The 24,608-nt window shown below is 36.5% G+C and overlaps 2 pseudogenes; both read right to left on the bottom strand.

Annotated features, from left to right (window-relative positions):
- Positions 1-589: 589 nt before the first annotated feature.
- On the bottom strand, positions 590-1,476 carry LOC119253357 (bystin-like; annotated as a pseudogene).
- A 2,599-nt stretch (positions 1,477-4,075) lies between these two features.
- On the bottom strand, positions 4,076-4,597 carry LOC119253356 (60S ribosomal protein L7-like; annotated as a pseudogene).
- Between the last annotated feature and the right edge of the window lie 20,011 nt (positions 4,598-24,608).

The raw sequence follows: 24,608 nt of genomic DNA, 5'->3' as shown, positions 1-24,608 counted from the left end.
GGATACAAAGTAGTAACATATAGCATAAGTAGGGAGCTTAAGGGTAGAAAATTTCACTGGACTGCAATGTTAAAGATCGGCAAATATGTAGTGATTTGCCTTTTTCTGTGATGCTATGAATTACATAGAAAGGAAAACAGCTTTCCTATAACAGTATGTATTTAAAGACAGAACAATATATATTTAAAGACAGACAATATTTGGGTTTTAAGAAAAACTATAATGTGTATATTGTCAGCCTATAAAATATATATATTTTTCCCCTTCAGTAAATACCTGCCTTGGTTTTTATCCACACCTCAGAGACTTGACACAGCAGCCTGAGAGGAAGTCCTTATTCCAAGCCCCGGCTGCAGAGAGAGAGCTCAAGTCAGGTGCCAGAACTAAGCAGGCACTCTGGCCTAGAATTGAGGGAGAGCCAGCCAGACTCTCAGTCCTCTGTCAGGTACTGGGAAGTCGCAGATGCCTGTGGCCTCTCACAGCCTTGATCTGGGCCTTTAGCGATTAAGGTTCAACGATTGCCAACATTAGTCATCAGTGGGGATTCTGGTGTCCTCCCAGGATCTGATGAGGACGAGGGTCTGTTTCCTCACTCCATGATAAAGGGAACATCTTTCACATCTCGGGGGAACTGACCTCTGAAGCTCACGCATGATCTCAGGGGACACTTGTAGACAGGGCTGCAGGTGGAGCAGTTGCGGGGGGTCTCCTTCTGCTCCAGGGCCAGGTCTGCCTTGCAATGCTGGACCTCAGGACTCCTGAGCATGGGCAGTTCACACTTCTCAGTTCAGATCCCTAGAAAGTAGACGAGCATGGCTTCCGGCACCCAATAAGGTAGTGCTTCTCTTATCCAGCAGCAGCCAAAGGAAGATGCTATTGGCACTGCTATATGCCATCTCAGCAATTTTCAGTGTGGCTGCCCCACAGGGATGGAGCATTTGGTGATGATACTACCCACGATGATGGTTTTTCAGAGGGTAAATGTGCATAGCTTGCACAGTGGGATCAGGATCCCTATGAACCAGGCTCTGGGCTTTAAAAAAGTGTCTGCTTGAGTGCCATGTAGAGGTGGAAGTTGGGTTATTCATATTCAGTGATGTCATCTCATACCTGGGGGAGCAGGACAAGGTTGTAGAAGTACTGGACCATCTGTTCCTTCACATTAGTGGCAAAGAGCTTCCTGGCTTGCTTCATGGCAGCTGCAGGCCAGGCTTCAGACTCTGACGTAGAGGATTTGCTTCCAGTTGGAAACCAAATGCCTTGGAAATCTTCCCACTGCAGTACCTAAGTGACACCTCTCAGATCTCTCTGTAAACCTCCGAGATCTGGGTGCCCAGCTGGGGCACAGGGAAGCCAGACACCTCTGACCTACCTGTCTCTTTCTCCATGTGCTTCTCAGTCAGCTTCTTCTTGATGATGACAGTCAGGGCACCTGGCAGGAAGGTTCTTGTTCATGGACATCTCAATGGCACGCTCATTTTCGGGGTCCACGACCACCTCTGTATGGTGACTTGCCCCCGTCACTTGCAGCTGCCTTCTCCAGGAGGATCATTCTTCCTCGTCTTCTTCCTCTTCTAGTGTTCTGAAACCCCCACCTCTATTCCCAGGCCCCTGCACACACTGTGTCCATAGCCAGGGTCTGTAAGCCAGGGAGGGACATTTCTCCTCAGCCCCAGCCTGGTGGGTCTCCTTGATTTGTGTCATTTCTCTCTAAAATATTGTTAGGAAGGTTCACACATGGGAACTTAAGTGTATTATTATAAAGTTTAGAGTACATCCAATTTACATCTCTACCAAATGTTAAGTTAAAGTGCTTTTTACTTGTTATAATTGATTCAGGATAATTGGATTTAAATATATATGCATGTTTGGATAATACAACTATCTTTCAGTGACCTGAGAGTTTGAAATGCAATGAAAGTTTTACATAGTTTTCTTTTCTAGATATTTTTTTGGTTTTAATTCATTAATCAGTATAGCTGGATATTTAACTCACACATCAATTCAGGTGGGCAGAGAATATGTAATTTCTTGATTTGTTTATAATTAATCAGCTTTCCACTCAATCTGATTAGTGAGAAAAAATAGCCTATGTGTCCAATCTGTTTATCTGAAGTCTGATCCTATCTTTTAAATGGCTCCTCTAAGTATTACTCAGTTTCTCTTTCATCCAAGTGCTTCTCAAAGGCTTTCCCTCCTTCTGCTTCACTCTTTGAGCTGCCCTTTAAGTGTTTGGGGGTGAAGAGAGATATGACACTAGCTATATAGAGTTCTTGGATCCACAATGAATCTTTGTATCACATCATAATCTAATGTCTCTGATGTCAAGAATAATGTGCCTTATCTGACTGGAAATCACTGGCCTTTCTGTTATTTAAAATTAACTTTATGAGTTGTAGTTGTAGCAATAGGTTATAGTCTTGTTTCCAGGTGAGGGTCTGGCTGTGTTTTATGATTGATTCAGACTCACCTAAGTTAGTAACTGGTAGTGTAGCCCTCTTTGAGGTCTAAACTTGACCTCTCAGGCATTAAACGGAGTGAATAAATTAGTAATGGAAACAAATACTATGTGATTCCACTTACATGCAGTATGTGTGAGACAAAAGAGCACAGATATTGGTAATTGCCCTGATTCCTGGCACAGAGTGCCTAAAACCTCTGTAATGCCCTGGGTGATAGGAGTGACTTGTTCTAATGAGGTCACTCTGGTTAGGCGTCTGATAAGGGCTGGTCACTGGAAAAACCAAGTCATAATTTGAAGCTTAGTTTTTTCAACCTAAATACCCATTGTCTTGAGAAGGAAAAACAACTAAAACTGGAGTTCATGATTGAGCATGACTACACAAGGAAGTTTTCATAGAAATTCTAATGGTGGGCCTCCCCGGTGGTGCAACGGGTTGAGCGCCGCGCTATGAAGCTGTCCACAGCTTCTGCAGCATGGGTTTGATCCTGGCCAGCCAGGGAGACTCCCACATGGTCAGCAGACCTCTCCTGTCTCGCCCACTGCTCCCCTCAGCAGTGTCTTTGGTCCATCTGCCTGTTCTGCTCCCCGCTCTATCTCTGGTGAATTCTCTCACCCTCCCACACCTCTGACTATACCCCAGTTCTTGTATAAATAAATAAATCTTAAAAAAAAAATAAGTTAAAAAAAAAGAAATTCTAGTGGCATGGGATTTGGAGAGCAGGACAGAGATGCACCCTAACTCCATGAGAAAAGAAGCTGTTGTTCTCAAGACCCTCCCAGACCTGTGTATCTTTTCCTCTGGTTGTTTATCTGTGTCCTTCATCACATGCTTTAATAACTGGTAAATATAAACATGTGCTTCCATGAGATTTGTGAATTACTCTGGCAAATTAATGGAATCTGAGGAGGGAATCATGGGAAACTTGGATTCATACCCAACTAGTTACAGACACAATTTACACCCTACATTTGGATTGGTATCTGAAGCAATTCTGTGGGACTGAGTCCTTCACCTGTGAAATCTGGTGCTATCTATCCAAGCATCACAGTTGAGTCGAGTTGTAGGGAAACCAACTAGCATCACAGAAAATTACTTGGTTGTGGGGAGACCCACTCATTCTGTGACCAAAAGTGTCAGAAGGGAAGTGGTTGTCAGTAATAAAGGATACACACTGGTGGCAAACTGAGTTTTCTGATATACTAGCTAAAATAATCAAAATATAAAGTTTCAACTCTACAAGGCAAATGAGTCCTAGAGATCTGTGTATAACATGGTGCTCATCGTTAACAATACTATCTATTGTACTTCAAAAAAAATCTCATGGTAAGTGTTCTTACCACAAGGGGAAAAAAGCACAAGGGAAACACAAAAAACTAGGGGACACAATGGAATTTTTTAAGGTGATAGTTACAATCTTGATTGTGGTGATGTTTTCATGAATATATATACATATGTCCAAACTCATAAAATTGCACACATAAAATATATGCATTACTGTACATTAATTATATCTCAATAAAGGTTATAAATTATTATATTGATTAGTTAATTAATAATTCATAAACTCGACCTCCCATTTGTTCTTGACTCAGGTGGTCCACTTTGTAGTCCTATTTACCAAGAGATGGAACAATCAATATGTTATCTGTTAGGGCAATTTGGTCCTTGTTGATTTTACCATAACTATGCTTGCAGATCAATTAATTTACTGACTTAAGAAAATGAATACTCCAAGCAATATATGACTTCAAAATCCTCAGCATGTTAACTGAAGCCATTGATGATCTGGAGAAGGCGAATAAGCTGCAACTCTTTTCAGACCTTTGACTATTCATAACTCTGAGCCTGATAAAAATGCCAATCTGGGTTCAGCAAGGACATACATGTTTCCAGCTCTTCTTGCCAACCTAGGCAGTCCAAACTCAGTTTTGTACATCTGCTTATATTCTCCATTGTAGTGCTTAGCTCTTTCATAAATAAGCTTCCTCCTTGTCTTTCAGTGCATCTTTTGGGCAAACTTCTTTCTCAGGGACTTGATCTTCAGCTCTAAGAAATCCCTTCACTTTTTCTTAAGGATTTCTGGCATAGCAACAACCTTCTTTCCCTTCTCATCTGCTCCTTCCATGTGTCTCGTCCAAAAAAGAGGCAACAATGAACTTTTTAAAAGTAGTTTCTCCCTGAATCTCAAGATTTACTTGAAAATTGCATTTTACATGTTAAAAGTTGACCATTACTTAATTTTTTCTCTTTGCATTCTCTCTGTAACATAACAAATACCACACTATCATATAGGCAACATGGTACTGGACTAACTTGAGAAATGGTCTGGTCCTCAGAAAAGTAAAAGAAAAGACGATATTAATAAAATATAAATACACACACACACTGTTAATGGTTCAAGACAAACTGAGATTGTAATTGAAAATCACTGGGCCTGTACTTTACATTTCTACTATCTTATGTCATTATTATTGGCTTATTAAGTTTAAAAGACATTTATACCAGCTACTTGGTGGGAAATGACTTCGCTAGAAGAAAGATCAATAGAAGAAAACTCTTTCCAGAAAAATAAAATATACTCTTTATCTTTGGTATTTTCCTATTAAATGGAATAAAAATAATATAAACAGGGTTCTTCCAGTCCTATTCCAAAAGCCACAGGAGAGAAGGCTTATGAGGACAAAACTCCTTCCTCTGCACATACTATAGACTGGAAGACCACACTGGAAAGATCTCGATGGCTGCCACCCATTATCTCCACTGAGAACTCGACTGTAATAAGTAAGGACAGGACCTTGCAGTGTCTGTGTAGAAACTGTGCGTATGGTTCTCCCAGTTAGAACAGCACCTGTTCTTCAGGAGGGCAGGAATTCCTAAAATTTTTAGTCACATTTTTTGATGTACCCTTTAAGATTGTAATTTGGATTGTAAGGGTAGAGAAGAGAGTATCTCAGTCAAGACCTAGAGAGTCCTTGACTCAAAGAACATGGAAAAGTAGACCATAAAATGACTCTAAGACCATCATTACCTCATTCTTGTATAGCAGCTGTTGCTAGAAAAAAATCACAAGATCGTTTTCAAAAGAGCCAAGTAACTCTTCTGACGGTGGGGTACCACTAGGAGGTTATTACGTAGAATGAGCTCTCAATGGGAACAGTGTATCTTAATGATGAGAACAAACTTCTGTCTATAGTCTGGTGCCAGGGAAGTCAGAAGGGTGAAACAAAGTAGTTAGGAAGATAAGCACATTCAACTTTTAAGTTTTCCTTATTGGATGGTTTTGGCAAAAAAAATAAAAATGAAAATAAAAAAACAGGAAAGATGGCAAAGCTACTCTGAGATTGTGCAATTCAAAAAAGAAGGGATTCCAGATGCTCCACAGCCTATCCTGCTAAAGACTATTAAATTATTTATAAACTCTCCCCAGGCCTGGTTTCAGCAGGCCTGGTATATGTTATGTACACATCGTTATCTTTGAATTGCTGTATCAATGCTAATCTAAGCATATTGGTTTTTAACCAGAATTGTACTTGTAAAAGGACATATGAACATTTATTCTGTGTACAATTATCCTTATAGGAAATCTCTTTAAATTTATTTGCACAGAGAAATACAATTTTTCTCTTTCTTTTTTTTGTATATAGAAAAGTAACATATTTACTTAGACAATGTTTCATGGTTGTGATCTCAGAAATTTACCATTTATTATATTTTAATCTTACTAGGACTCTGGTCATAAAATCATGACAATGTAAAAAACAACAACAACAACATACAGCACAAATATGGAAGCACTTTCTATTAAACATACAGCCCATTGTCACTCTCCTCCCTTGCAAGGGTCACCTCCCTCTAAATATGAGGAGAGGGGTTTTTAGTGAGTCCTTCCTTCTGTTACTGCCTGCTCCACAGCTTTCATCTCCCTCAGGGGCTCTTCCTGACACTTCAGGCAACGAGTAGATATACTCAGCACCCCTCAAGCCCTGGAGAATAAGTTGTGCCTTCCTTGTATCTCTGGAGAGCTGGGGGGGAGAGGGGGGTTTAAAGAGAATAATTTATAGAAGAAAACGGAAGCTATATAGTAAATATGGTCTTTCTCAGAGCCCAAGTAAAAGTATCCAGAGAAATAATCCTTCCCAGGACTCCTTTCCAGGTCCCCACCCCATGCCTAACCTTTTCCACTGTCCTGGATCTGCACTTTTCTATCCCCTTCACATTCCACTCCCAAACCCATGTGTAGCTGCAGAATCACCACCTGGAGAGTTGCACTGTACACACACAGGCACTGTTTTCAAACAGTTTCATCTCTTTGTCCAAAGCAGTGCATTTCCCCAAATCAGATTACTAAGGTCTAGAATAAAGTCTAAGAGAGTCTCAGCACACAGTCAGTAGTTGTATCTGGCGTTCTGCATCCGAAGAACAGGCTTGAAGAGTGAAAGTTAACCTTCATGCCCAAAAGCCCTCCAGGACAGAGATGACACTTCAAATCTGATGCCCTTCAAATTTCTTCACCAGGTGACTCTCAAACATACCTTTCTATTTTCCCAACCATTGAAGCACTCGCTCACCTACACACACAAATTCATAGACAATCACAAACATACACAGACCTCTTCATAAGACATGTGTTAATTCTCTGAGAAAGTGAATGCTGAACACCATAGTCATTTTTTCTTTCCTTTCTTAAAAATCTTTTCCCCTTGATATCTGCTTCCCCAAATTATGTCTGCTCAGACCTGCTGAAAATATAAAGTCATATTGCTCAGCCATCCTTCTCTTTATAGCTGCTCTTTTAATACGGTCATGACTTACCCAGGTCAGTTTCCAAGTTTGGCAGCAACAAGCAAACTATGTCTGACTCACCTTCCCTGACTTTGGATTTGAGATCCATGAAACAGAAAAAGATGCAACGTTGTAACAGAATTTAAATAAAAAATACCAATGAAGAACTTTTGCAGCCTGGGAAATGATTTATCCCTAAATACAAATCACATGAAAGGTTCTGAGAAATGATTAGACCTGAGTCTTGAAAACACTTTCACAAAGAGATAAGAGGAGAAAACCTCTAGCCACCCCTAATTTAGACATTTAAACTGCAAAGTAGATCCCAAAGAACTGAGAGTCACTCTACACCCCTTTATCTAAAGGAAATTGTCTACCAGTGTCTTTATTTAGGAGACCACAGCTTCTGATATTCAAACCAGGCAGTGGTGCAGCAGCATGTTCTCAGCTGTGATACCAAGAGCACAGCTCCAGTTGTCAAGAATATATCTCATTGCATCAGCTGACAATTGTGATAAAGGCAACAAGTTTAAAAGTCAGGAGGATGAGAACTTTAGTTCTGACTCTTTTACTTATTAGCCTCATGAACTTGGGAACATTATTTGAAGTTTCTGAGTCCCTATCTTTTTATTTGCAGAATGGGAGTAATACAACATATGATTACATTGGATTCAATGTAACCACAATCCTTAAATGATGGAATAGAAAGGCAGAAGAGTCTGGAAAAAAAGCAAAGGTCAAAGTGATGCAATTTCTGACTGAAGATTGAGGAAGGAGCCATGGATTAAAAACGTAGGCATCTTCTAGAAGCTGGAAGGGACAATGAAGCACATTCTTCCCCAGATGTTCCAGAATGCAGTCCTGCAAATCCATTTTGGACTTAGGATCTCCCAAACTATAAGACAACATATAAATTTTGTTGCTTTAAGGCACTAACTTTATGGTAATTTGTTACATCAGCAATAAGAGTTCAATACTTAGATCTTACACATTTTTGTTAGATTTATTCCTGAACATTCTATAGGACATATTTTCATCAGTTCTATTTCTAAATAACTTTAAAGTATATTCATTTTTATATGTTGATGGAATGTCAATTCATCTCCCCTAATTTTTTTTAGAAATCCTAATAATTTGGTGTGGAAAATTTTGATGGAAAATCAATATCTGAAATTACCCATAATTTTTCCTTCATAATCTCATACTGGTTTCTTTATGTCTTTAGTCTATTGTTTCTTGCTCTATTCATTGGATCATCTGTACAATGTTAACAGTGATAATTTCTGATTTTAATGGCAGTGTTCATATTTCAACTTTACATGTACTCAATGGACTTGATTTGCTAATATTTTTATTGCAGCTACTTGTTCTTATGTTCAAAAATAAAATGGGTAATAATTTTCTTTTTTGTATTATTTTCACTCAGTTTCCTTATTTTTAACATAGAATTTTTACAGAATTGGAATGCCTTCTATATTTTTCTATGCTCTAAAACATATCATATAATATAAATTTCCTGTTCCCCTATTAGTAGAAATTGCTCTTATATTCTTCTGACCCATCTCATTTTTATTATATGGATATATTTCTGATTACCTATGCATATTTTTATCATGAAATATTTCTAACAATCTATCAGTTCTTATAAGTACAGTTTGGATCACATGTTTTCTTAGAAGATATTCCATTTCATAAAGAATTTTATATTTTTAAGCATAGCATTATTTGTAATAGTAATTGGTTAGCTCCAGGGAAAACTCCCTGCTTTTCATTTATTTAAACTAAGTTAAAAATGATCAGTTTAAGCAACAACAAATGTTGGCGAGGTTGTGGGGAAAAAGGAACTCTCCTGCACTGCTGGTGGGTGTGCAAACTAGTCCAACCACTATGGAGAGCTCTGTGGAGATTTCTTGACCTACTAAACATAGAGCTTCCATATGATCCAGCAATTCCACTCCTAGGTATTTACCCAAAGGACACAGAAACAGTAATTCCAAAGGGCACCTGCATACCTATGTTTATAGCAGCACTATTTACAATAGCTAAGCTATGGAAACAGCCCAAATGCCCAAAAATAGATGACTGGATCAAGAAGATGTGGTGCATACATATACACAATGGAATATTACTCAGCAATCAAAAAGGATAAATACATGCAGTTTGCAGCAACATGGATGGAGCTAGAAAGGATCATGCTCAGCGAAATAAGTCAGAAAGAAAAAGAAAAATACTGGATGGTCTCACTCATAGCAGGAATTTAGAAAACCTAAATAAGAGACCAGGAAAAAGACCAATCAATACAAAGTAAAAATCAAAATCAACAAGCAACTATAAACCAGAGATACACTTTGGAGGGGGGGGACAGGGAAAGGAAGAACTAGAGTCAAAATAAGGTGGGAGTGCAATTTTATGGGGAATATAACCAAAATGAAAATGCATACATTGTGCAAAGATGAAAAAAGATGCAAGAATTATATAAAATAAAATATTTAAATAAAAAAAATGATCAGTTTAACTGAATATAAAATAGTCTCTTGATACTGTTATCCCTAAAGACAGACTAATAAGGATTTTGGTCTTGCCATATTAGTCTGATCAAGAGTTGCTAAAATTACTATGACCAGTCTACAATGAAGATATTGGAGTAGAAATTTAATAATTGAAAAAGAAAAGCAACATTTTTAAAAACATAATTTTTTCAGAATTGCTTCTTTTATAATGTAAACAAATATTTTATAAAAGGATAAATACACTGATTTCAATTTTAAGGTATCTATTTCAACCAATATTTTTATATTTAAACACTAGTAATAAAAGTTCCACATTGTGATTTACTCCTCCATGGCTCCATAAAACATTTGTTTCTAAAATCAAGCTCCATAAACTTTAAGTAACTTTGTGTGAAAGAATATGTCCCAGTGATGAAAACCAAGATATTAGATATAAGAATATGTGAAATATTGTCCCATTTAAATAGACAAAAATTACATAGCCAATATCTTTTTGCAATTTATGTATATTCTTAGCTCCTTTATCATAAATAAATCCCACCTGAACATAATGTATCATCCTTTTAATAATGTATTATTGAATTGTATTTGCTAGTATTTTTGTTGAAGATTTTTGGATCAATATTCATTGGAGATATTGGGCTGCCAGTTTCCTTCTGTTTTCTCTGTCTAGTTTTGGTATTAGAGCATCAAAAAATGTATTAGAGAACATTCCGTCTTCTTATTTTTTTAGAAATAATTGGAGGAAGATGTGTACAAATTCTTTAAAGGTTTGATAAAATTTTCTTGTAAGTCCATCTGGCCCTGAGTGTTTGTTTTCAGGGATTTTTTTTATTGTGATTTCAATTTCTGTGATCGTGATTGGTTCATTCAATTGTTCTGTGTTTCCTGGCTTAGTTTTAATAAAGTATATTATCCTAGAAATGTGTTCATTTCTCAAATGTTGTTGTATTTCTTGGCATGTAACTGCCCATAGTAATCTGCAATGAACATTTGCATTTCTCTGTCATCTCTGGCAATTTCTCCTAGTTCTGTTTAATGATGTTTTTTTCTTCTTCTCTGTCTCTAACCTAGCTAGAAGTTTATCTTCTTGAAGAACCAGTTCTTAGGTTCTTTGATCTTTTGTATGGTCTTTGTTTTTATTACATTTATTTCTGCTCTTAATTTTATTATTTCCTTTCTTCTCCTAACTTTAAGTTTTGTTTGTTCCTGTTTTTTAAATTGCTTTAGGTAGAATATTAATGTGTTTTCTGGAGATTTTTCTTGTTTCATAATGTGGGCCTGTATTGCAAGCATGTCTTAAGACCATTTTTTGCAGCATCCCATAGAATCTGATCACTCAACCCTCGTTTTCATTAGTATTGAGGTATATTATAAGTTCTGTTTTAATTCCCTCTTTTATCCGATAGTTATGAAGTAGAATGTTATTTAGTTTCCATATATTTATAGTTTTTAATAGTTTTTTTAATTAAAAAAACTATTAAAAAACTGCCTTTTTTAATAGTTTACCAGCTTTATGGTTTTGTGAGTGAGTTCCATCTTCATACTTTTATTTAAAATTGATTTGTGTCCTAATTTGTGATCTATTCTTGAAAATGTTCCATGTGAACTAGTAAAAAAATGTATTATGCAGTGGCTTTTTGGTGAAGTATTCTGTAGATAGCTGTTAAGCCAATTTGTTTAAGTCTTTATTTATGTTTTTTTTTTCTTATTTATTTTCTGTCTAATGATCTGTCCATAGTTCTTAGAGATGTTAGGCAGGAGGTGATATGAGGCGGGTGGCAGGTGTAAATCTTAGAGCCAGGCAAATACAGAGGAGATGAAAATGACGCATATCTGAGGAGGATCTGCATCTACTTAAACTCAATCTTATTAGCTCCTAAAAGCAAATACACCTCCCCTCTGCTCCCCATCCTCATCCTTTCCAATAATAATCAGTCACTATCTAATTTTTGAACTTTCCTGGAAAGATAGGACTTTCTCTAATTCTTACTGATCTTTACCTCAGTTAATACAAAATTTTGTAAGAGTTGTCCATGTATGAAAATGGTGAGTTGTTCTTGTGGGTCCCCATCACTTTAAAAAATTAAAAAAACCTGTGTTACTAACAAGAAGTAGATCCAAGATGAGATAGATAATAGGCATTGATTCAGTGGAAAGCGGAATTTACAATTTGCTTCTTTTTGAATTGTAATTCATTACAATTGAGATTGAGATTGAGATGAGTAAGAGATTGAGATGAGCCAAGCTCAAAATGCAATCAGCTATAGCAAGAAAAAGATTGCAAACTTTCTAATAAAAAAGGTATTGCACTAGATTCTCCCCTTGCTGTGCCAAAATTGAAAAAACACATACACACATTTTCATATAGGCTCTGCCTTAGTCTGCTCACACTGCCACAACAAAATACCATAGACTGGCTGTCTTAGACAACAGAAATTTATTTCTCACAGTTCCAGAAGCTGGAAAGTTCAATATCAAGGTGTTGGCAAAAGCCAACTAAAGACTCTTCTCAGCTGTCATGTAACTATGTGCTCACATGACCTTTGTCTACTCTCGATGTGCAGCCTAAGTGGGTTTGCTCAGGGGGAAGGAGAGAGAGAAAGAGAATGAGAGAATGACAGACTGTGTGTGGTGGTTGTCGTATGGAGATATACACTGAAGAGGTGTAATCCTATTCCTCTAAATCATATACGTATTATTAATCAATGTCATCATTTAAAATAGAGAACGAGGGCCTCCCTGGTGGTGCAGGGGATTAAGCACTGCACTGTGAAGCAATCCACAGCCTTTGCAGCACGAGTTCAATCCCTGGCTGGCCAAGGAGAAACCCACATGGCCAGGCAGACCCTCTCCTGCCTCGCCTGCTGCTCCCCTCAGCAGTGTATTTCAGTCAATCTGCCTGTTCTGTTCCCCACTCTGTCTCTGGTGGATCCTCTCACCACCCCCCACACACCTCTGGCCTGTACCCCAGCTCTTGTATGCATAAAAATAAATCTTTAAAAAAATAAAATAGAATAAAACAAAATAAAGAACAAATCAGGGAAGAAGGTACCCTAGTATCTTTTCTTAGCAGGGCATTATTTCCATGATTGAGGGCCCCACCCATTGATCTTATGTAACTCTAATCAACCCCCCCAAAGTTACCCTCTCCAAATACCATCAAGTGAGGATTAGAGTTCACCATTTGAATTTTGAAATCCAATGTAAACATCCAATCCACATAAATCCCCAACCCACAAAATAAATAATATCTAATAACTAATAACTTCTCTAATTTGAGCTCCGTGAATCATGTATCTTCACTCAAAATGCTTCCACTTGTTGTATTATTTCCTCCACTTATGGTTATATAATAAAAGATTGATCCAGTTTCCACAGCTTTATTTTAGTATCTCATGTTGTCTTCCTTCTATTTGCTACTGTTTGATAGACCTGTCACATTAGTAGTTACACAGATGTTTCTTTCAAAAACAGTATCATTTCTGATTTCTAGTCACCAGCATAACCTGTCTACTTGCTGTCTATTCACAATTACCAACATGTTGGCTGAACTAGTTCGAATGATGTCTTGGTGACGATTTCTACATTGAAGAAAGATAAGTCAAATATTTGAAAAAAACTTTTCATATGGATAAAAAAGTCCACCTGAAGTAGCATGGATCATCTTCCTGAGTATTATATAGCTGTGTATTACTCATTACTTTTTGCCATTAAGACTTAAGGTGTCGGGCCTCCCCTAGTGGCGCAACGGTTGAGCGCGCTGGGCTGCGAAGCTGCCCACAGCCTCTGCAGCGCCGGTTAGATCCCCGGTCACCGGCAAGGGTCCCACATGGCACGCAGACCTCTCCTGCCACCCGCTGCTCCCCTCAGCAGTGTACTTCGTCAGTCTGCCTGTTCTGTTCCCTGCTCTGACTCTGGTGAATTCTCTCACCCTCCCGTGCTTCTGACTGTACCCAGTGCTTGTATAAATAAATAACTAAATCTTAAGAAAAAAAAAGTCTTAAATAAAAAAAAAGACTTAAGGTGTCAAAAGATTTTTATATGAAACAAAATTGATTGTTACAGAGATTCTACAGGGATCATATTTTTATTAATATTTCTATGGAAATTTTATACTCCCTAGATCAGAAAGGTAATTTCTGTCTGGTTTGTTTTGAGAAGGAAAAAAAAATTCTTAACTCCTATAACCAGTTTAGAAGAAACAAGATGGAAAGGAAATTGTTAGAAACAGAGATGTACAGAAGTTCAGTCCTTTGAACTAGAGGAACAAATCCTATAGCACTGCAACATTAAAAAAAAAATTCCGTCGTAGACAAAAGAGACTGTCTGAGGACACTCGTCTCCTTTGAGTCTGGAGAAGCAATTCAGAATAATGATGATGGCCAATGCAGTGACTATGATTTGTGCATTATAAATGGTATGTTTTTAATAAGTTCCTACATTGATGTATCTCTTTGTTAAAAAGATCCTACCTCTCCCCAGGTTATTTTTCATGTTATTCTGCCTGAACATAGCCTCCTTTCTCTAGTAAAACAGCACTGCCCATATTAATGGTATAAAATAGATCAAAGTAAAAAACAAATTATATAACATCGCTGTAATAGCTCTGTCCCTGTCAACTGAACTGCAATTGACCTTGGAGGGAAGGTTAGGTGTTATATCCCAAAGGATGTTCATTCGACCTGAAAAATGCCTGCTGTGGAGGTGACAACACACTGAGGGAGACAGAAGGAATGACAGCTGTTTGTTCTACCAATGAGGATGCTGGGCAATTCATGGTTCAAACAGTAACGCCAGTCTCCCCAGACAATCATGAGACATAGAATGGCTTCCCCTTGACAACAAACCATATCTATTGCACAATGAGTGTAAACCATCTTTATTTCCAAAAGCTTTGTAACTGGAAGTCTCTGTGACTTGTTCTTTAACAAACCTACAACTTATATATCCACATGTGTGTTGTTTTTCAGAAGAATCCACTGGGACCTTTATATGTTTGTTCTATTAGAGATTTAGAGATACCATTACTCGTTCAAGATAGAATGAGCAAACATTCCAAATAGAATAAAGAACAAAGGAGGCACACTTATTGTTTAAAGAGCACAAAGACCACATACGCAGAGTAAGGAGGGGGAGATTGGTAGGAGAGGTAGTGAATGGCAGTGGCACTAGTACATTCCAGTGGATCTGATGGTTCATGAAATAGAGTTTGAAATAAGCTATCGACTTATTTTCAGTTTCACAGAAAGCCATTAAAAGTTTTTACCCAGCAGAGTGATAAGATACATTAAAAAATTCCTCTGAGTGCTATGGAAAGAACAGACCGTAGAAGGGTAAAAGCAAAAACAAGGAGAGCACTTGCTAGAGTGCAGGTGAGGTCAGGGTGGCTTCAAGAAGGGGGCAGTGATGAATATGGTGGGAAGTATTTAGACTGGGTTTGTGAATTGGATATGGTTGGAGGAAAAGGAAGAACAGATGTGGAAAAAAGTAAAGTATGTAAATCAATAAATCCCATATTATGCTTTCAAACACTGGAAGTATGAGAGTAGGAGACTGTAACCACTTGCATTTCTTTACAAATATAGGCTTCCACCTTATTTTAAGAAATATTAACAGAATAGTGCTGTTTTATGTTTTTAGTTAGTACTTGAGTACCAATTCTTCTAAAATTCAAAGTCTTCATTTGTTCATTTATTCCACTATTATTTACTGACTCTATGTATTAGTTCCTAGTCTGAGCATTGCCTAGTTTGAGCATTTGTTAGATTCACTTAACAAATCATAAAAATAAGACCAGAAAGAAGGAAAAAGTAAATTACTGGTTTTAAGTAAATTAGCTACATCCCAGAACTAAGCTTGAGAAGATTACAGAAACACAAGAACATCTATGCTGAGTAACAGAAATTCAAGATGGATAAGATTCATCACAGTTCTGCAACAGTTACAAAACAAAAACATATAAACAAATACACATAAACTCTGTCACCTCAAGAAAGTACCACCTCCAAGTCAAATTGTATCATATCAAACATGGATTTTTTTATATGATAAATCTAAATACCTTGAAGTAACAGCAATAATCATATAAATGGGTGATTTTGATTCAGTTTGGCCCTATAGGTATATGAGATAAATAATTAAGATGCCGCAGAGAAGATGGTCAGTTCCACTCAAGCAGTCAGGGGAAATATGTCTTAAAGAATCCATTATTTTTCTCATAAGATTTCAGTGACCTCATCTTTAAAATTGTGATAAATGGATTATGGTGGTGGATTCTGGGTGATTTGGTGGTGTGTTGGGTGTGGTAACAACTCCTGAAAATGGAGATCCTATTCTTCTAAAATACAAATAATTTTGCAGATCACTGTTACCCCAATAAAATAAAAAATGAATAAATAAAATTGTAACAATAATATCTGTTCAGAGATTGTTAGATGGTATCTCACATCTTTTCTATTTCTGTATAATCATCCTGCAATATTCTGATTATGAAGATTTACATAATTTATCTCCTCTCATGAATCTCAGTAATCATTTCTTTCACTATTATAACCTGATTCCTCCATTTAAAGAAACTTCAAAAAGGAAAGATTAACATTTCAGCCTAGTGTATTTCTACATTAACTATACTTGCCCACTTACATTTTAAATTTATATTTGAGTCTCAAACTCATATAACGTTTGTACCATTATATGTCAATTTCCTCAAGGCATAAACTTGATTAATTAAAATATAGCTATGGTGTCTATATCTAGAAAGATTAATATATTAAATAATAATCATTTCAATATCACAAAAAAAAAAAAAACTAAAGCAAAACCCAAACTATTAACATTGTACCTCAGGACAAATTCTCTATTTAAACGAAGTTTCCAGATTTTAGTACAGGAAGAAGGAATATTGGCTGAGCTTATGAACTCTCTGAGTTGACAAGGCATGACAAAGCATCCAGGGGGAGCAATCAGGAAAGATACCAGAGAGGAGAGAGCTACATGGAAAAAGAAAGCTAGAAAGCAGCATAATGTCTGCCTTGAGCAGTCAGGAGAGTTTTGATCAGCACTTGTGTGTGAGATTACCCAAAGCCAGGGAATGACCCATCTGAAATAATTAGAAGGGACAGTGCCAGATGTTCTTGCAAAACTAGGAATTAATTATAACTACTCACAATAACCAGAATCAAAACCTCGTAACTCATGGGGCATTTTATAAAATATTCAAGAGGGTCTTGCCACAATCGTGGGAAATTCCTAATCTGAGCATTGGTCTAGATTACCTAGCAAATCATAAAAACAAGACCAGAAAGAATCAAAAAGAAAATTACTGATTTTAAGTAAATTAGCTATGTCCTAGAACAAAGCTTGAGAGGATTATAGAAACACAATAATATCTAACACTTTAAATATAAATCGATTTTTTAAATTGAGATAACATTGGTTTACAACATTGTATACGATTTGGGAATATAGGTTCACACTTAATGTGATGTATTTTCCCACAACACATGCACCACCAAAGCACCCATAATTTCTACCACCATTCATTGTCCCCTCTTTTGTTAGTCATTCTCCTTCCCCCACCACACACACGCTCTCCGCTTCTGGTGGCTGCAATTTTACAATCATATTTCTGCAGGGTTTGTTTTGGTTTAGTTATAGCTGTTCCTTTGTTTTTGTTTTTTATATCCTACATGTGAGTGAAATCATTTGGCGAAATATATAACATTTAAAAAGACAAAATTTATGTCTAGCAGCCAAGATTGTCAGTTATGAAAAGAAACAGGAAAGCACAGTTCATAATAAGGAGAATCAATAGATTCAAAATTGACATGGCTATTTTGTTAGGCAAGGACGTTATGAAATTATAACTGTATTCAACATATTTCAAAAGATAAATGGAGACACTGAAGATATAAAGTAAGACCCAAGTCAGACTCCAGAAATGAAAACTACAATGATGGAGTTGAAAAATATACTGGATGGGGTTAAATGCAGATTTACAATACAGAAGAAAAAAATCAGTGACTTGAAAATATGGCAATAAAACTTCACAAAGTGAAGTACAGGGGAAAAAATGTTTGAAACATGAAAACTAAGTAAGTAACCTTGGAACAACTTCAAGTGGCCTAATATATGTGTAATTGAAGTCCCCAAAGGATAGAATAGTGAAGAGAAAATAGAAAACATATTTAAAGGAATAATGGCTGACATTTTTCCAAATTTGATGAAAGCTATAAACCCACATTTTCAGGACCTCTACACTGTGAAAAAGATGGATAAAAGCTATAGCAAGGCACATCATAATCAAACTTCTCAAAGCTATAGTAAACAGGAAATCTTAAAAGCAGCTTTAAAAATTACGTATTATTTTAGGGAGAACAAATAGAAGGATAATTTTATTTGTATTTTAGAGTATTTAATAATCTAACAGATTCCTTCTCTTACAAAGACACAAGAAAGAGACACAAAGAGAAATTATTTGCAAAACCTATCACTAATAAAGGACTTGTATCCACAATATATATAATTTTTTTTGTTTTTTTTTTTTTTAATAGAGGCATTTATTTATTTATTTGTTTGTTTGTTTGTTTTGTTTATACATGCACTAGGTACAGTCAGAAGCGCGGGAGAGTGACAGAATTCACCAGAGCCAGAGCAGGGAGCAGAGCAGGCAGAAGGACTGAAGTACACTGCTGAGGGAAGCAGCGGGCGGCAGGAGAGGTCTGTGCACCATGTGGGACCCTCCTCCGGAGGCCGGGGAGCAGCCAGGGATCGAACTGGCGCTGCAGAGGCCGCGGGCAGCTTCACAACCCAGCGCTCAACTGCTGTGCCACCAGGGAGGCCCCACAATATATATAATTTTTAAACTCTCAAAACTTAAGAAGAAAACAATCCAATTTTTACATGGCAAAGATTTTAACAGACACTTCATCAGAGAAAAGATATGGATCGCAAGCAAATACATGCAAAGTTGCTCAACATCATTAGTGTTTGGGAAATGCAAATTACAACTCTAATTTAATATAGTTGTACAAATACATACACTACAAATGTGTGCAGTTTATCTGTCCATTAATCTTCAAAAAGCTATTAATTCATCGGGCCTCCCTAGAGGCACAAGGGGTTAAGACACAGCACTATGAAGCTATCTGCAGCCACTGTAGCACGAGTTTGATCCCCAGCCAGGGAGGTGACCCACATGAGACCATAGACCTCTCCTGTTTCACCCACTGCTCCCCTCAGCAGTGTGTTTTAGTAAATCTGCCTGTTCTGCTCCCCACCCTGCCTCTGGTGAATCCTTTCACCCCTTGCAGCTCTGGCCTGCACCCCAGCTCTTATATGCATAAATAAATAAATCTTTTTTTAAAACCTGTTAATTCATTAAATATAAAAATAACATTGAGATTTTAAAAGAGATTTTCTTTTCTCAAGCAGTTTTAGGTTCACAGTAATATCAAACAGAAAGTACAAAGATTCCCCATGTACCCTCCATCATCCCCTGTCCCACACACCCCCCACATACATCCGCTTGCATTACAACATCCCTCAACAGTGTGGTGCACTTGTTACAATTGATCAACCTACTTTCACACATCATTATCACCCAACACCATAGTTACATTACAGCTCACGCGCTGTGTTGAATATGCTATGCGTTTAGACAAATGTTATGACAGCTACCCATCATTAAAGCATCATACATGATGATTTCTCTGCCTGAAAAGCTTCTGTTCTCCATTTAGGAATGAGATTTTTTTACTTAACATTTTTAATACTCTAAGTTTTAGGTATATCTTTTGCGATAATGATTATAAAAGAGCATTTTATCTTTCTGGTTAACTTAACTATCATTAGAAATGAGTAAATGATTGATAATTCTTGGTACACTTTGGAAAATTCGTCTTTCAATAATGTTTACCTACATTTTATGTAAAACTTCAGGAATTTGTGTGTCTTTTTAACAATTTTGTCATTGCTTAGTTAATGTCCTGCATGCTTTAGGTTTTTGACTCTGTTGAAATTATTCAACATGTGGAAAGATTTCATAGTGAGACTCCCCAGTGGACACAGTAACGAAGGGTGTTTAGTTGATATATTTAATTTTTTTTCACACTTTATCACTATTCTGACCCCCAAGTATTAAATCTCAGCATGAAGATGTTTCTAATTTACATTTATGCACCATAGTCTTCTATAACACTTCAAAGATTTTATATTATAATGTCAAGATTATCTTCTCCTAGCCATCATAGTTTTTCATGACCATTGGCCCTAACATTATGGCTGTTGTTCATAACAACAATGTTTTTAAAGATTTTATTCTTTTCATTGTTATGTCCAATGTGAATATTAGTAGAAATTTTCCTGTGTCAATATAGAGTAAAAATCCTTTATTGCTTCATTTTCCTTTGACTACTTGGATCATACATATGATATGTTTTATAGCTTATGGAATTTTCCAAATATAACATTTACTGATTTGAGAATTTCAGGGGGAAAGTTTTAGAGAAAATGTTCCTTTGCTCTTTCAACTGTATTTTGATCAATACATTAGTAAACTGGTTTAAATATTCAAAATTAACCTAAATACCAATTATATGTGTTAAACAATGATTTTTCATAATATCCCACCTAGTGAGAAGGAAAAGAATGAAGGTGTTATCTAACAAATATCATCCAACGAATTTATAAGCACAGACCACATTAAAATTCAGAGGATTTTAGGCTAACACTCAATAATAAGTCATCTATAATACATTTGGTTTGTTGTTAGAAATAAGACAACACAAGTTTTCAGGATACCTGAAAATTATTTTGATGTCTTTTCCTTGATTGCCTTGCAATGATATTATTTTCAAAGCTTTGGTACAGGTTACAAAAGGTAAATAAATCATGCCTCTATTGTCTTTTGAGGAGATAAGGGTGAAGGGGAGAAGCTACATAAATGTTAGTATTAATGAATATATAAATGTTAGTATATTTGGTACTTTCCTTAATATTTTAACCATTATGAAAAGATGTAAAACTTGATGTTGGCATTCCCAGTAGCATAAACTAAGTAACTAAAATGAACAAAGTAGCACAAATGGCATGAAAGGCACAAAGCAAAAGGGAAAATTATATAGTTAATTTCATCAGACATACAGAAGTCAAAAGTAACTACCAAAATTTACCTATAAACCAGCACACTGGTTAATGAACAGTAGCTTGTTAGAGGCACACTTTATAGGGAAAGGATACTAAATATTGTCAAGAGAAAAGCGGGTTCTTCTTGGATATTGATACCTCTATGAACCTTGACAGTTAAAGGTTGCAGCGGGAGATGTCTGGGAAATACACTTGGTCATAAAAACAAGAAAACTTGGGGACAGCAATAAAAGAAATAAGTTTAACTCCTAATCTTATCAGCCAATATTTAATACATACAAGTTAGAGATTTCAGAGTAAGTGAGGCAATACTCCAGGGACGGCTGTGTACCCAGAGTCCAGGAGTGCAGCTGATACTCATACTTGTATCAAAGTATGAGTGTCAGGAAGATCTTTAGGTCTTTAAGAACACTCAGATGAAAACACTTCATACATGTTCAGTTATCATACACAGTTTAAAGATTTTTGACAGTATGTGCACTACTCGTAATAGAGTAACAAATGGCAACTGAAACAAGACATCATAGGTTTTATCAACTTACATAAAATTTAAAAGTTTGATTTGGTATATTGAATTAGAGATGTATACGTATACATATGTAGATAAGAAGTAAAGAAATACAAGTATTGAAGATAAAAGTAAAATTTATACAACTTCTAGAGGAAACAATATGGCAATGTGTGTCAAAATATACATATTTGGCATAGCAATTCCACTTCTAGTAATTTTCCCCAAAATGTATTTATACATGTACAAAATTAACTGTTTGAAAATATATGTAGTGAGCACCAGCTGTATACTAGCTTCCATTGTAGGCACTGGCGATAAAGCAACAAACAGTAGAGTCTCATGGAACTTATATTGGTGGGGTAGATAGACTGTAAATAAATAAATATGTAATATGTCAAGTGGTAGCATGAAAATAGAGTAGAGTAAAAATGGTAAGAAGTAATAAGGACAGGCAAGAAGGGGACATTTAATGCAGAAACCTATGGAAAGGGTGTTCTAAACATACATCTTTCATGTTGTTTATTAAAAAAATTGAAATAGTCTAAATATCAACAGGGGTCTGATTAAATAAATTAGATGCTAGAGTACATATGTTAATATGCACATGTAGTATACAAATATGTGTATGTATATTTATAAACAGAGAAGAAAAAGATAAAATGGTTATGAAGGAGTACTAAATGGTGGTGGGTTACTGACTTATTTTTTCAATAATATCTTTGTGCCTTTTTAATTTTATGCAGCATGCACACACTCTCAGCTTCATGTTCAACACACATATGATGGGGTTAATGTTAAATGCATGTCTATATTTGATGGAGGTAAAAGTATCTATCTTGCTTCAAATGTTTCTTGGAGTTCTGGAAACCCCAAATGATGATGATATCCTAAATACACAAAGAAATTAATACACAAATACACATCACATGCACTTCACTAAGTCAGGCCCTAAGCAAGAGAAAAAAAATTGTTCCTTGGGAAAAAGCAATTCAAACAGTACATCATCTTTGTCACCAAATGGGACTGAATCTCACAGATCCACAAAAATTTGTCAAATTTTTAAGAACTCATATTATCACTCTCTCACATGAAAAAAAATTTGTATTTCCCCTTCCATATTTTAGTGAAAATCTGTCATAAAGAAACACCTAAAATGGAAAACAAATTCAAGCCAGAAAAATAACACAACAAATCAAAACAAACAAATCAGCACAGTATTAAGGGTTGTCACGAAAACCAAGGCCAAAAAGTCTCAATTCTTTGCCTAGTCTTTTCCTTGATGTTTTGATGGGAATATGAATTTCTTAGGGAACCATAGATTTTCTGTGGGCAGATAAGCTGCAGGACATAATATAGCTTTAATTTCAGAACAAATTTTCAGTATTTAACTGATAAAGCTTAATTGTGCTGATCTACTCTTATGGAGCAGGTGCACCGCATCCTGAGAGCTGTAATCCCTGTTCCCACGTGATTCCATCAACCACTCAGGTGTGAGGATGACAACCTCAACAGAGGCTGGTGCTGGGAGAAGCACCACAAGCCAGTCAGGGATTATGGTGGTGGCTATACACCAACAACCGTGGAGACCCGGTTTTCCAGCACCCTCCACTGTGTCTGGCCATACCCTTTCCCACTGCCTGTAACTCCAGCTTGTAAAGACTCCATGCTGAGGAGCTGTGGTGAGCAGCCTCTCTGACATTCTTTATTTTAGATGTTCAAGTCTGAGATGAAGAGTCATAAGATAAGCTGAGGACATTGAGGCTGAGTGTGTTGATGATCCAGAGGATCATTTTCCCAAAGCATGTGATTGCAGTTTGGGATAGTATGATCCCCTCATCTATTCCTTTGTGGTACTCAAGGGTTCTATTAAGTCTAGCCTCAGAAGATAAGTGTTTGGAATGTTCTGCCTTTACTACTTTTATGTTCTTATTATATGCATGTTCATCTCTCCTGGTGTTTCAGTAAATGGAGCATCCCTACTGCTTTTCATATCAATATAATGAGACATTATAGCTACCTTTCTATGGCATTCCCCACAACTGACTGGAGTGTTATTTGTATCTGGGTCTGCTCCTCTTCTTAGAATACTTTCTTCTTCCTTCAATTACCTCAAACCCACTAAACTAAACCACAAAAGTCAATCTGAGGAATTTTTAAATAGCATCCTTTTCATCAGTATTTCAGAGCTCCAAGCATAGTTGCATGATACTATTTTTGAGGCAAGTGAGTAATATTTTCTATAGATCTAATCCCTAATCTTTTCCTCAAGTCAGAGAAATCAGTAAATTATGAATGGCATGTATGTCTGTCAATATTCACATGCACTAGACATTACTTCATAGCAACAATAGTAATAGTAATATTCTTATTGTACTTCTGCATACATATATAGAAATACAGGATTTGTGTGTGAAGAGATGATGAGGAGATAGAAAAACTAACACTGATGGGTGAAAGGACTACCTAGCAACACAGCTAAAAATGTAAAAGACTCTCCTAAAACCATTCCTCCACAGTCCTTAAGAGTTTCAATGATGAAATCAACACTGTGTTGACCATTTTCACCTTCACAATTCCTTAGAGCCTGGAATACATAGGCAGCAGATCTGAACATGAGGGACCAAAAGAAAAAGAACCCCCTTCTTAGTCACTGTGTCTGGGAATGAGAGCATAAAGAACAGATAGAGCTGGACTACAAAAATATCATTGCTTCTACAGAGTCCCACAGAATGTTTCAGGATTTGGAAGCTTATGCTGTGCTGGGCCTTTTTGTTTCCTGCGCAGATGTAGGTACACATGGTGAATAACAATAATCCCCGTGCAGTAAAACTGAAGTTGTAGCTTTTTCAGACTGCATGCTGCAGCAATTTGTTTCCAAGGCAATTGGAGTTTTATATCTTAAAACTCAAGAACATGTAGTAGAATCTTATCGAAGGAGATTTCATCTTGGGTGCAAACTTTGAATTCCTAAGAAGTGATATAAGGATACTTATCAATAAAAGATCAGAATAAGTTTGGAATTCACTGTGAAAACACCTAAGCATAATTTCTGATAGTATCAAATAAACTATAGTGGTGATACAGGAAAGGACAATAAAGAATTAAAACGATGTGAAAATTTTAATGACAAAAAAACTGTGGCAACTGGTGAGATAATCAGCCAGTGGCTGAAGGGTCAACTATGAACGTGGT

The sequence above is a fragment of the Talpa occidentalis genome, unplaced genomic scaffold (genome assembly GCF_014898055.3).
Source record: "Talpa occidentalis isolate TD23 unplaced genomic scaffold, MPIMG_talOcc4v2.1 talOcc4.2, whole genome shotgun sequence".
Taxonomy (NCBI): Eukaryota; Metazoa; Chordata; class Mammalia; order Eulipotyphla; family Talpidae; genus Talpa; species Talpa occidentalis.
This window is presented reverse-complemented; position numbering and strand designations above follow the sequence as displayed.